Below are 6,000 nucleotides of genomic sequence, written 5' to 3'. Positions count from 1 at the left end.
AAGACTCTAGAAGTACGCCTTTAGACTTTGAAAATTTTCAACTCTTAACTCTATCTATTCGTGCGTTCTTAACTCCTTCTTATGAATAGCTACAAGGTTGTGCCCACTTGGCTAGAGGCTATCTATAAGCGTTCTTGAAGATAACTTGAGGGATATTTTACTCTAGAGGTAGACAATCAAATCGCATTCTATTAGATATCTAATATCCCCTTTTTAGACTCGCCAATGCTACTTGGGTATTGATTGCTTTAATCGGATCACGTGACTTTGATAAGAAAGACATTTGGTTTGGGTTCGGTTTTGCTGTTTCATTTGGTTTTTCATGAGAGTGGAAGCGAAAGTGGTGTGTCAGGATAATATTAAGTGAAATTCCGATGTCTCTGCCTACCCCAACGGGAAATAGGCGTGATCTTACGTTGCACTGTCCCGCACCAAATTGTAATAAATGTTTCTTTTCCACTCGTTGCCTGGAAGAAATTGCTGCTTAGCAATAAGGCCGCCAGATTGTACTGTATGTATCATCCATTTGTGTAAATTTGTTTTGTATGTTGTGTACAATAAAGTAAGTATATTTGATTTGATCTTATGTTTTTATGTATATTAATGTTTGTTTGTGCCTATTTCACTTAATTTTTAATTTTTATGATTGTAAAAGGGCAAACAACTTAGCCACTATTAGGTGGAGACTTGCCTTTTTCAAATTGTTCTTTTTTGTACTCTGGGTTAATCTGCCTAAAGGTTAGATAATTAAAGTTTAAAAAAAAAAGTTTAAACATAGCTGGCGAGGAGTTGATGTACGTACATAATATGTACGTCTACTCCTTCGGGGTCACAGGCGTGATGCTATATTATCTATCTATGCTCTATTTTTTTCTATAGAAGACAAAATAATTCCAACAAGAATTCAGAAAAGAACAAAGACTTTTTGAACTCCGACCTCTTTTCTATGCTAACCCTACTCATATTTTATGAATAAGAAGTAAACCAGTCTTTCGCGCATGCGTGCACCCCTCGCTGTCACCCCACATAACCTAAAAGTCGCGCACAAATTGTTGCCTTTATAACGTGTGGTTCTGTGTATTTAAAACTACATTTAGTTCCCGGTTCTTCAATTTTATTGGTTGATAGCATCGCACCATAACTTCTTTATTGAACCACTTATTGTTCAATCGAATGGTCCTATCGGCGCTTCAAAATTCTCAGTCGCTTTCTGATTACTAACGGTGAATGGTGTTTTCGTGTACAAAATATTGATGTTGGTTTTTTTTCGAGGACTTTAATAGTGCTATGTGTGTGGTTAGTGTGTGATGTTCTCTCGTAAAAGTGCTAAAGTTTTGTTTTTGTGTAAATAAACGTGAAAACAGCTGACAAGCAAGTGTAGGTTTGGTAGGTTATGCACTGTCCCTTTCTCGCTTTAAGTACTGTTGGAAAATAAATTAAGTTAAAACTGCACCTACCACTTTTAAATACTTTGTAGGTAAGTGATTAATTATTTGCCTACTAACAATTATATTACACATAAGTAACTGACGGTTGTTTGAAAACTTAATCGAATTATTCGAATTATTCCATACATGGTAGGTATTCGAAAGATCATTCGTCATTCGAATTATAATTCAATATTCGAATGATCTCTCTCTCTTTTATTTAAGAGCTGCGCTCTTGTCGGTGGAGTAATCGCCTTCAATACTCCATAGATAGGACGTATAGAACGGTGGTTGCCCTAATCGCCTTCCGTTCCGCAGCACACCGACCAATTTCTCAATCGGTGACGTTCTAGCTAGAGCCCTACCAGAATCCATTTCCTCGGCCTCCAACCAGTACTGATACCGCTGCTGCCCGGCATCAGGGGTGCGCTTTTGAAGTAGCGGCGCCTACTCGCTACGTCACAAGATCGTCATAGAAACTAAGTAGCATTTTATAGGTTAGCCCGTCCCAGTGAGCTACCCACTACGTTCTGCTAATCCTGTCGCTGATTGGTCGGGGACTGCTTATTTTCATATTCGCAGCTAACCATCATATCTGATGGCCGTTCCACTATCCGCCACCTGTGGACCCCGTAGATGGCCTATAGCTCAGCCTACTACTTCGAATTCGAATGATGTATGACCAAAATAATTAATTCGAATTATTATATTTTTTTTCTAAAAATAGGCAACACGACATTAATACCATTATTTTTGATATATCACATAAATTATAAAATAATATATGTATTGCGTTTTTGTTCACTTCTTAAAGTTTTAAGGTTACTTAATTAAAAAACCGGACCTGTCAAATCTTCAGGTTAGGTAACCGGTCCCTGTGAAAAACGGGATAATTCAAGATAGGTGATGATGATGATGTAGGTAAATTCATTCGACTGTTTTTTTTCTTTTCAATCGAATAATTTAGATAGGTCTCTCAGGTCCTACAATCGAATAACTCAAGTATCTACCTATTCGAATTAATCATTCATATTCGCTTATCATTCATGTATCATAGGATGACTGCCTGTTAGTTGTCTAATAGTTGAAACGAAAAAGATTTTGTCCCTAAAATCAATAAGCATAATTATTATAAGGTAAACCTTATTACGGTATCTTTAGTTAATATCATGATTAACATAATATAAATAGAATTTTCAAAGGATGCCATTTTACATTTTAATAAAACCGACATAACAAATAGTGCTGGCAAAGACTTAACATCAGCTTGATGAAACTTTCACCATAATATTCTCATTATTGCAACTTTATCACAAAATTTGTTGTACATTGCCTCCTTTGTCCAACCTCCATGAATTTTGTGCTAACAATCTCAGCAATGTAACTGTATTCAAACGGTTGGTGCGTATAATTTAGTATTCAAAGAGTTTAATCTTCAAAGAGGTGTTCATGAAGTGTCCTTTCCTTATGAGACACTTGGCGAAACATATCTAGCAGACGCTAACCCTTTTAAAACGATTATTGTCGGTTTGACCTTGATATAACGGGGGAATATAAACGTGGATTTTCATGGCATTTCTATTTCAATCGTCATACTTCTCTTTAAACTAGAAATACTGGAAGCAAAGAAAAACATAGGATGTAGCTTCAGACCGAGAGCCAATAGCTCTAACCATTATACCACGCATATACACATCTCAGTTAGACACTTCATACAAAAAATCTCATTCTTAACGTGTGCTGCCTCACCGAGTAAATGAGCGAGACATATAGCCCGCGTGCGCTCCTTCTTACTCCTTAGCGCCTTACGGCCATTAAGAGTAATGTAAGACCCAGAGTTAAACAGCCTCCGTGGTCTAGTGGTTAGAGCCTTAGGCTCACGATCTGGAGGTCCGGGTTCGATTCCCGATGGGGACATTGTCGAAATCACTTTGCGAGACTGTCCTTTGTTTGGTAAGGACTTTTCAGTCTTGAATCACCTGATTGTCCGAAAAAGTAAGATGATTCCGTGCTTCGCAGGGCACGTTAAGCCGTTGGTCCCGGCTATTAGCCGTAAAAACACCTCCACCAACCCGCATTGGAGCAGCGTGGTGGAGTATGCTCCATACTTCCTCCGGTTGATTGAGGGGAGGCCTTTGCCCAGCAGTGTGACGTATGTAGGCTGTTTATGTTATGTTTATGATAATGTCGTGAGCGTGTGTTATAATCATTATGGAATGTGTCAAATGAAAAATACATCACTACCTCATTTCAGTTGATTCAAATCTATGATCAGTCCTAGACGAGTTGCACCTTACCTACCTTCTTATCCGATTGATTGAGGGGAGGCCTGTGCCCAGCAGTGGGACGTATATAGGCTGTTTATGTAAGACCCAGACCCAGTGGAGTATTATTCTTAATTCTATTCTATGCACAGAGTAAGAAATGTTTACTTCGATTGAAGTTATTCTACAGCGCATTCGAACATAAAGTTTCGCGGTTTTTGCGCGTTTGATAAATGCATCTAGTTCTTGTTTCTAGAACGTGCTAGAATTTGCCGGGAAATGTTCCAAGTTGGTCGCAGCTTAGTTGTACTTACTCGCAAGTCGTGCTCGTGGTGCTCATGGAAATAATGTGAGCAAATAATAATAAATCTTAAGAACGATTTGTTTGTAACTCGGTAAAGTTTTTGGTCTCAAGCAGTTGTTTGAAACAAATATGAATTTGTAAAACAATACCTAGGTCTCAGTTTTCCTTGTGTTATGCTTCTTGGCACTAGGATACCTACGTTATAACATCATCATCATCATAACAGCCGTACGACGCCCACTGCTGAGCATAGGCCTCCCTCAAGGATCTCCACGACGATCGGTCCTGCGCTGCCCGCATCCAGTGGCTTCCCGCGACCTTCACCAGATCGTCGGTTCACCTACTTACGTTGTTACATTCTTCTTCTATCGTGTGGGTTGTGAGGTGGATTACCAACCCCGTCAACACTGGTGTCAGAGTTACTATTGAGCCGCCAGAGGCCCCTGACATGGCTCATGTAACGACTACTAACTTACATCAGTAAGTAGTAACCGGGACCAACGGCTTAACGTGACTGTAACGCCTTCCGAAGCACGGATCAGATCTTTCTTTCGGACAATCAGGTGATCAGCCTTACATTTACTTTTATTCTATCTGATTGTCATTTTTTTTGTGGCCGTCAACGTAAAAAATACCTGTCCATTTCGCCACGTCAGCTTCGTCACTGAAGTTTTAGGCTCCATTTTATTTTATAGCGAAAATCCGGACAAAAGTTTGGCAGTAAAGTCACACCACCCTTTGCCTTCAATCAATGCAAAAAGTACCAATATCCGCGAACTTTTTTTTATGTAAGTAGGTACACGTACTTTATTCAAACCCTGGTCTCTTTGAAATGCAGGCTTTGATCCGGAAGGGTCCGACGTGACGTTCCGGTATTCCAGTTTACCGATACCGGGGCTATCGTACCGGTAAGAATATTCCGGTAAATAGGGTGGAAAGATTACGCTTTTAACACCGCGCCATTACGTTTGAGGAACTTTGTTAATATCTCTTTAGAACCCATTAGCAGCCGTTTGTTGTACGATGCGACTAAAACATAAAGTTGTAGCTATAGACCCAAAATGGTAGAATATAACATTAAATGGAAATAATGTAATATAAGCATTGTTATAATGGTTGGTTTACAAATTAAGACTGAGAAGAGGATTCTTTTCTGCTATTTTTTATAAGTATTACCCAAATGGTGAAAAGAAAGATACCTTCGTAACGGCCTCCGTGGTCCAGTGGTTTAAGCGTTGGGCTCACGATCCGAAGGTCCAGGGTTCATATCCTGGTAGAAACATATCTTAAAAATCACTTTTTATTTATTTTATTTATTGTCCAAATGGAAGATGATTCGTGCTTCGGAAGGCACGTTAAGCTGTTGGTCCCGGTTACTACTTACTGATGTAAGTAAGTAGTCGTTATATGAGCCATGCCAGGGGCCTTAGGCGGGTCAATAGTTACCCTGACACCACGGTTGATGGGGTTGGTAATCCACCTCACAACCCACACGATAAGAAGAAGATTATTTCAAATAAAGAACGTACCTATTTATTTATACGAACAAAAACTTGGAATAATAATTCTTTGGACTTTTGCGTGTTCAGCAATACAAGGAAGAAGTAAAATAAATAAAAAGTAATCTAATAAACATGAGGCATTCTCGTCGCACAAAATTGCCTACAACGATGTTTTTCTTTACTCTATTTTCGTAAATAAAATCACTTCTTAACGTAATTTTGTTCCGTTATTTATTAGCATTTTTATCATTGTACTAGGAAAAGTAATTTAAAAATGGAATTATTGTATTAATCTCTTGATTTGGTTATAAGATTCCATTGGTTATTAATAATTCGACCTGGCAGAATGAAATTTTAATTCAAATTTAAAATAATTTTATTACATTTTGGTCGAAACAGGAAAATGAATTACAGAAAAAAAAGTAGCGAAAAAGGTGAAAAATCAGTCTATAAACCATTTTTGCTGACTTTACGTCGAATTAGTTGAGCAGAGTTCGAAATCG

General features: G+C 38.4%; 1 protein-coding gene across 4 annotated transcripts in view; it reads left to right on the top strand.

Annotated features, from left to right (window-relative positions):
• The first annotated feature begins 1,026 nt into the window (after positions 1 to 1,026).
• The window catches only part of LOC126373762 (uncharacterized MFS-type transporter C09D4.1), a 104,460-nt gene continuing 99,486 nt past the window's right edge, over positions 1,027 to 6,000 (top strand). For 2 of the 4 annotated variants that reach the window (XM_050020063.1, XM_050020047.1), the window contains exon 1: positions 1,027 to 1,377. The gene's annotated coding sequence lies outside the window, so the exon portion shown is untranslated. Of the gene's footprint in view, positions 1,387 to 6,000 lie in introns of all 4 variants that reach the window. The other 2 variants (XM_050020055.1, XM_050020040.1) reach the window with 1 other exon arrangement.

This window comes from Pectinophora gossypiella, chromosome 2 (assembly GCF_024362695.1).
Source record: "Pectinophora gossypiella chromosome 2, ilPecGoss1.1, whole genome shotgun sequence".
NCBI classification, from domain to species: domain Eukaryota; kingdom Metazoa; phylum Arthropoda; class Insecta; order Lepidoptera; family Gelechiidae; genus Pectinophora; species Pectinophora gossypiella.
This window is presented reverse-complemented; position numbering and strand designations above follow the sequence as displayed.